Genomic DNA, 9,001 nt, shown 5'->3' on the forward strand with positions numbered 1-9,001 from the left:
TATCTTTTCATTACTGTCCCACAACAATGATCTACCACAATTTGTGTCAGCTCATATATAGTCTAATTATTGTATTCTTTTCTGTCTTTCATCCTCCTATCATACAAACCACACAAATATATTTACTGGATTTATATGCAACATTCCTTGTTTCTCAAATCTGTCTTTATCCTTTTACTCACATTCTCAATTACCTTACATGGTTTCCCATTTCCTAAGAGTAGGGAGAAAATCCATTAGCCATTCATAACTTTTACATCGATTTTCAACCTCTTGGGCTTAGCTACTACTATGTGCTCACTCAGTCATGTCCGATTCTTTATGACCCCATGGACTGTAGATCATGAGGCTTCTCTGTTCATTGAATTTTCCAGGCAAGAAATGGAGAGGTTGTCATTCACTTTTCCAGGGAATCTTCCTAACTCAGGGATCAAAGCTGCCTCTCCTATTTTTCTTGCATTGTCTGGCAAATTCGTTCTCACTGAACCACCTGGGAAGCTTTGCTACTACTATGTGTAAGACCTGTTGGTTCACATTAGGCTCTGGGTCATCTCAAATGATTAAATGTGCACAGATGGTCTACTGCTGTGTGTCCATAGTGTTCCTCATGTCTCCAACTATAAACATATCTTAGGAGAAGATTTGAGTTAACTTCAAGAGATCAGAGATATTTACTTCCTTTATCAAAAGAAAAAAAATACTCTTCAGAATTCAGAACTCAATAGAATTTGGCATTTATTACACAGAAAGGATAATGAATTCAAGATTGAGCTAATATAATTTTTTTCAGATTATGTAATTAATCATAATATAATATACATGGAGAAGAGGAATAATGTGACAGAGTTTATTCTACTGGGACTCACACATAATCCAAAGCTGCAGAAAGTCATACTTGCTGTGTTTCTGGTCGTCTACATTGTCTCCATGGTAGGGAATGTGCTCACTTTGGTCACCATCACAACCAGCTCATTACTGGGGTCCCCAATTTCAGGTCAATAACCTGAAATTTATTGTAGATTCCCTCAATTAAACAAAAGCCAGCCCTTTCAATGGATGCATGACTCATATCTTTGGGGAACGCTTATTTGGAGGTGCTGATATTATCCTGCTCACTGTGATGGCCTATGACCACTATGTGGCCATCTGCAAGCCATTGCACTACACGACCATCATGAACTGGCAGTTGTGTTGGCTGCTAATTGGAGTGGTATGGGTGGGAATATTTCTTCATGAAACCATACAGATCCTCATCATCTTCCACTTACCCTTCTGTGGCCCTAATGTCATAGATCATTTTATGTGTGAACTGAACCCTTTGCTCAAACTTCCCTGCACTGATACCCACACTCTAAGAGCTCTTCATTGCTGCCAACAGTGGTTTCCTCTATCTGTTAAACTTCCTCCTCTTGTTGGGCTCCTATGTGGTCATTGCGTGCTCCCTAAGGACACACAGTTTGGAGGCTAGGCACAAGGCCCTGGCCACGTGTGTCTCATATGCTTTGTGCCCTGCATTTCTGTGTACCTGAGACCAGCAACTACTTTTCTGATTGATAAAATTGTTACTGTGTTTTATACAATAATAACTCCCATGTTAAATCCCTTAATCTATGCCCAGTAGAGAAATGACCAGATGAAAAATGCCATTAGGAATTTGTGTAATAGAAAAGTGATTTCAGGTGATAGATAGATAAAATTTACAGGAAGCCCAGCATTGATTCTACTAATGCAAAGGTCAAAAGGACATTGCTGATGCTTTCAGCAAAGAATACTTATGAGATAAAAGGAAAATAAATAGCCAGTGTATATCATAGATTCTGCAAGGAGGAGAAGAAATGGGTACAAGTAAAGTCAGGGAAAACTTAGCAGGAGACTACTTTTGCATGTTTGGAACATTCTACCAGGTTGAGGCTTATTTTTATAGTTTCATCAGTGTATGTGGATTAATAAACTCATTCTTATAAAACAAAATAAAATAAATTAAAAAAACACTCATATTTAGCAGTAATCTCTATAACAAGCCAATGAAGTCGACATTGCTACTACCCTCATTTTACAGGTAGGAAAGCAAGCAGAAAGAGGAAAGTTCCAAAAGAGAAATATTGAAGATTATTTAGCTTTATTTAGCTGATCTCTCAGACTGTTATCAGCTGCTGAGCTGTGCTGCCAGGCAATGATAATGAAAGGACACATAGCTACATTATTACTTCCATTTTTTGAGACAGGCACTGTGCTGAAACACACACACACACACACACACACACACACACATACAAATATATATGATTTTATATATGGTATATAACTAGTTTAGGTGCCGGGATCCATCTCCAGCAGCCAGGAAATCAGCCTTAAGGGGTGAGCGATGTTGGTGGACAATGATGTAGTCTGACTCATAGTATGGAACTACATGCTTATTTCAAGCTTCAGGTTCTCTTTTATACTTTGACCAAAGCATTAGGTCAGAGGTTTGACATTTTCAGTTACCCCCACCCAGAATTACTGTCTCCAGAAATCATTGTTGTCCTACCAACAGAGTTCCTGCTTCAGTGATTCTCTCAGAATTGGCTTTACTATCTATTATCTACTTTCTGTTATGTGTCCTATACTCAACTTGTGATTACATTGTAACTCATGCCACACTCTTCAGTTTATTTCTTATCTTTCTAAATCCTGCTTGCCCCTAGCATCTTAAGATCACTATCTCCTAAAAAAGCTTCTAGCTATTCTTAATTATTCCTAAACCCTAAACTCAGCAAACTACTTTTGCCATAAATATTTCCCTCACAAACAGGTCTCAGAAAACAATCCTTCCCATGGCCTCAAGCTGCAGCCTACGTGCTCATCTTGGGACATTCTTTGTAAAGATCCTGGAACAAATGTCAATGGTTATTTTATAGATTATTTTCTGGGCACAACTGCAGAAGGCCTTGTGCTTTCTCATGCTTCTTTCAAGCACCTGAACATTCTTTCCAGCCAAATCAACCGAAGAAAGGAAGAAACAAGTCAGAATCACAAGAGCTAACTCCTTCATCCTGGGACCGTGCCTGTGGAGTGAGGGGAGGGGGTTTGGGGGCGTGCCTCCATTTTGTCAGTAATGCCTAACATGGCTCCCAGCGTTTAGGGGTTCAAACTAATAGGTCATTTAAACTCTAAGGGGTATGTAAGTTATATTACACCATATTTCCAAATTTTCTTGTTGCTTTTAGAATCATTTTGCTTTGCTTATGTCATGATCTTATCCTGATAAACCATCAAAAAGAGTAATATTCAATTAAAATATAGTTTAATGTCAGACAGAAATTTTGCTTTATTAAATAAATTCAATGTCATATTCTTTATAATAGTTACCTACTTGCTAAGAATAGTTTCTGCAAGTAGCACAACATCTGGTTTACGATAAATACTGAATCAGTTTAGTTCAGGTCAGTCTCTCAGTCATGTCCGACTCTTTGCGACCCCATGGACTGCAGCATGCCAGGCCTCCCTGTCTGTCACCAACTCCTAGAGTTTACTCAGACTCACGTCCATTGAGTTGGTGATGTCATCTAACCATCTCATCCTCTGTTGTCCCCTTCTCCTCCCACCTTCAATCTCCACAGTAGATACTGAATAAATCAGTGTAAATATAAGGAAAGGTTAAAAACTCACACAAAATATACAGCAAAATGTAGCATTGCACACTAGGATTTATATTCATTGTTACAGCTGCAGCGAGTAAGAAAGGCTCTAATGATTTGTATCATAAATCCAGGAAATATGAGGGAATGGATAAAAGTCGAAAAGTCATAAACTTTGATCAGGCCTGATTTGCTGATATGTGCTCACTAAACAGTGGTGGTAGTTTAGTTTCTAAGCTGTGTCCGACCCCATGAACTGTAGACTACTAGGCTCCTCTGTCTATGGGATTTCCCAGGCAAGAATACTGGAGTGGGTTGTCATTTCCTTCTTCAGGGGATCTTCCCCTGTCAGGGATGGAACCCAGGTCTTCTGCACTGCAGTCAATCTCCTAAATTGCAGGCAGATTCTTTGCTGACTTAGTTAGCCACCAGGGAAGCCTCCACTAAGCAGAGATCCTGCATTTGACATAGCAACTGGAGGAGGTAAGAAAAGTTTTAACAGGATTTTCTTTTTGGTGTCTAAGATATGAATCAGGTTGTTTCCATGTCCTGGCTATTATAAACCTAGATGTCCATCAGCAGATGAATGGATAAGAAAGCTGTGGTACATATACACAATGGAGTATTACTCAGCCATTAAAAATAATTCATTTGAATCAGTTCTGATGAGATGGATGAAACTGGAGCCGATTATACAGAGTGAAGTAAGCCAGAAAGAAAAACACCAATACAGTATACTAACACATATATATGGAATTTAGAAAGATGGCAATGACGACCCTGTATGCAAGACAGCAAAAAAGACACAGCTGTGTATAACGGACTTTTGGACTCAGAGGGAGAGGGAGAGGGTGGGATGATTTGGGAGAATGGCATTCTAACATGTATACTATCATGTAGGAATCGAATCGCCAGTCTATGTCTGACGCAGGATACAGCATGCTTGGGGCTGATGCATGGGGATGACCCAGAGAGATGTTATGGGGAGGGAGGTGGGAGGCGGGTTCATGTTTGGGAACGCATGTAAGAATTAAAGATTTTTAAATTAAATAAAAAATTTAAAAAAAGATATGAATCAAATGAGCAGCTTAGAAATGTTCAAACTGCTTTGATGTGATATAGAGGAAGAGATTAACATGAAGAGACTGTAACATAAGCAAACTTGTTATGGAAGATCTACTAAACCTCCTTGGGAAGGTAGAACACAATACTTTCATCACAACTGTTAGAGACAAATTTGAAGGGGGGGGCGGAGTTTGGCTTTCTTGAGAAACTCTGAGATGGGCTCTTTTCTATATGCCAGCCCTCTGGTTTCTGGTTTGCAAATTCGAATGTTTTAAGAGTGATTTGGTCCTGGGGAATAGTTACCAAGTAGTGGCACTCAACCCCAAAGGCAAGGTGGGCTTAGTTACTCTAATGGGCAGTAAAGTGTAGTGCTATCGTTAATAATTTAATGTTTCTACCCCATTCGGTTGCTCTTTTGATGAAGCATGCACCAGATGGTGACCTGATGTAGTGTGTTCATTGCTTGTACCCAAACAACTTGTGTACTTAAACATTACTTGTACTTGAACAACTTATGTACTTAAAACACACTGAAGAATGGGAACATCATAAAAACACCAGCCAAGAGAGGGGACAAACTTGAAGACTAGATAAAGATCAGGAAGAGTAAGTGCCAGGGTCCAGCCACGGTGGATCCAGGGAATTCGAAGGTGGGGACAGAGTCGGCGTCCTGGAAAAAAAAAAAAAACTTATTTAATTACAGATATAGGCGGAGATTAGAAACAGATAGTGTAGTATGGGAATTAGTGGAGAAAAGAGGCTGAATAACTGGTTTACATGGAATCCCAATCACCACCTACGTAAGCCACAGGCGTCTTTCCATTTTCCCAAAGGAGAGGAGGCACTGAGGCCTCCCCGGTCTGATCTCAGAAGCCCAGGCAGAATTAGCAGGCTTGGTGAGTACCCACATTTCAGATGGGAATTCAGCCAGGAAAAAGGGGAGCGAAAAAGAAACGACACAGGGGAATCAGTCTTTCCAGAAACTGATTCGATTTCTTTATTTTTCAAGTTTGTTTATATACCTTTTTGTTATACATAGGGATGAATACAGAGTCACGCAGGGGTCAGCAGACCTGACCCTTGTCACAATCAGGTGCTTCATACAAAATTATACAAAGGTCTTATGAGTTTCATCATCTTTTAGCCATGAGGTCTGCTGACATTTTATGGCCCTTTCTGATACCGGTCAGTTAACCAGAAAACTTATTTTTCCAGGGGTGACTTTTTTCTTAAATCAGGTGCCACCCTCCAAATAAAGTTGCATTCCTATAGGGTGAGGGTGTAGTGAGTTACAATTAAGAAAGGAATTTACTTAACCTAAGGTTTAACATGATTAATCATAAAGGTTAATACTTATTTCTCCTATATGCTAGTTATATTCATTATAAGGACAGGAATATGGAGATTTAGCAGCAAATATTGGCTCAACAAATGTAAACCCTTCACCAATGTTCCCCTTAAGATCTATTTTGTTTTAAGATAGTGATAAAGTTACATTTTTGCATAGCAAGGACACAGTGATTTATAGTGATTTATAACAAAGTACAGTGATCTATAACAAAAGAGAAGATTCATTAACTCAAAAAGTCTAGTATTGCTAACATAAAAAACTACTATATTTCCTTTTCTATATTCCAAATGCATTGATCACTATATTCCCAGGTGCCTAAGGATATGGAGGCCTGATGGCAATCATTGACTCATCAATGAAAAAAGCCCTCTGCTAATACTCCAAACTCTCTGTGCTGTTTATGGTTGAGAGGTTGTCACACACATGAGCTAGTCTGTCAGCAAAGAGGTGTGACCTGAGACATCCTTGTCACACCCAGGGCAGGGAATTAGCAGTAATTATTGGAAGGACAAATGAAAAAACCCTTCACCAATATAATTCCTAATCAACCTACTAATACTACACTAATGATCTTCTAACTTCTCAAAAGAGTCTGTATTTAGAAAGTATTGAAACATCCCATGCCTCTCACAGTTGGGAGGCTGTAAACAATCACATGCGGCTGGATGAGCCTGATCAGACAGGCCAGAGAACCTTCAGAGTTCATAAGTTGAAACACTCTTATCACGCCCAGGAATTTTTATTAAGTGGAGCTGCAAGTTAACTCCTTCTCTGAGAGAAATGGTTATGGGGGAGAGCTCCCCGTAAAGTACTCTGGTTTTGGGGGTAGATGCTAGGGAACAGGGGGTTTCCTGAGGCTTGATCACGCCTTTGTGTATGCCAAGCTTGTTTCCTCATGACCTTTGCCATGGGTGGAGTTCCTCACGCTGGCTTCCAACAAGTAAGGGTTGGTGCTGGCGACGGAATGAAACACCAACACTGCAGAGTGGTTAGAATCATTTTACTTCACAACTCTCACTTCTTGCAGCTGCTTTACTCTATATCTTTTGCACAACAGTCTACAGGGCAAGTTGCCAAACACCATAATTCAGCGACTATACAGTGCGCAGGTATGGGGCGAGATAACCTTTACCTTAACTTATTTACTGCAGCTAAGACTTTGTTTTGAGAACTTCCTTATCAACTTAGAATCCGTTTTGTCCCTGGGTCTGTTCCTTTTGAGGAATCAGAGAAACATCCTTGTGTGCAAGAAATGTTCTTTTCCCACGGAAACAAACAAAGGATTCTTGACTGAACATCTCATTTGCAAGAATGTTCAGCCCTGGTTGAGAATCTTGTTTGCAAGCACTTCCCAACCTTCCTTATACTTTTTTCCCTACACTGGGCAGAACATCTCGTTTGCAAGAATGTTCAACCCTGGTTGAGAGTCTTGTTTGCAAGCACGTCCCAACCTTCCTTATACCTTGTTCCCTACAGGTTGGGGATACCCTGTTTTCCTCCTCTGGTCTGGCCAGTCAAGGGCGGACCAGGTTGTTTTCCACTTCTCCCATGCCCAAACTCTTCGAACTTCTTTGAGAACAAAGAACTTTCTAAAATATAAAACTGTGGGCTCCCAGACTCATGGTGAGGTCCCCTCCATGCATGGATGCATGGATGGTGGTCTCTCAGGGATTCAGGTGTGCTGACCACTGGACCTAACTGCTTCTAAGACCCAGAAGTAGGTGCTTTACACCTGACTGTTGAGATTCATTTACTATGTGCTATTTCAAATTCACTTATTTCCTTTCATTTTGATCCTTGAATGGTACCAGATTAAATACTTAATAAACTGGTGTTTGCTACCAACCTGTGGATTACATCTTGAATTCTTTAAAAGAACCTCTGAAGCCAACCAAAAGATAGAGTCAAAATGACAATCAGAATAATCAGCAGAAGAGGACTTAGAGTGTTGTCTAGCTGCTCATGGTATTCCCAGAGTAAAATAGAGAGGATGCTTACTCAATTCTCAGTTGAACTGTGTCAGCAGAAAATTCGAGATTACATAAACAAATATATGGCTCAAATCATTAAAAGAGAAATTAATGTCATCAAATTCAATTCCCAGACTTGAGCCAGTTTACAGATTCAGAATGCTATGAAAAAAAAAAGGGGGGGGGTGATTCAGTACCTTTGAAGAAGGACTTTGGTACCTTGCTAAAATTTTATAACGTATCTTTCCCTCAGATTTGGACCTCCAACCTTTTATCAGGTTAACTATGCACTGCGGAAAAGTAAATAATCAGATCTTTCAGAACACTGGCTTTTACCTGAAACTTATTCCAAGATATCCAAAGCAGTACTGTAGTTCCTCAATCAGAGTAAGAGTATATGGAGGTCTGGTGATCAATGGAATTTTAGCTCAGGTCTATTTACAGTGGGCCCAGTGATCATGGAACTCATGCCATGGTTATTTCAACTCCAGAATGCATAATTGGAAGAGATATTTTTAGCAACTGACAGAATTATTTGGCTAACCTGTGAAGTAAGAGACATTATGTCAGGAAAAGCCAAGTGTAAGACACTGCTACTGTCCTACCTAGGAAAATAGTAAATCAAAGCTGAATCACATCTCTGGAGGGGTTGAAGAGATTACTGCCAATGTCAAACCTTGAAAGATCCAAGGATGGTGATTCTCAAAATATACACTTTCAACTCTCTCATTTTTCCTGTTGCCTAAAATATATGGATCTTGGAGAGTGAATGGATAATTCTAAGGTTATCCAGCTTCTGTGTGTAGTTTCATCCCAAGAGTAAATTATCAGAACTGCTGGTACCTAGTAAATAGCTAAACTTCTGATTTTATGCCTGTCAATAAGAACTACAAGAAGCATTTAGATTTCAGCTTGAAAGGCCAGCAGTAAACCTCCATGGTGTTACATCAGGAATGTATCAACTCTCACCATAACTGTGTTATGTTATAGTTTAT

General features: G+C 39.7%; 1 pseudogene; it reads left to right on the forward strand.

The window, feature by feature from the left end:
• Positions 1-819: 819 nt before the first annotated feature.
• On the forward strand, positions 820-1,690 carry LOC138429367 (olfactory receptor 4C46-like; annotated as a pseudogene).
• The last annotated feature ends 7,311 nt before the right edge of the window (positions 1,691-9,001 follow it).

The sequence above is a fragment of the Ovis canadensis genome, chromosome 24 (genome assembly GCF_042477335.2).
Source record: "Ovis canadensis isolate MfBH-ARS-UI-01 breed Bighorn chromosome 24, ARS-UI_OviCan_v2, whole genome shotgun sequence".
Taxonomy (NCBI): domain Eukaryota; kingdom Metazoa; phylum Chordata; class Mammalia; order Artiodactyla; family Bovidae; genus Ovis; species Ovis canadensis.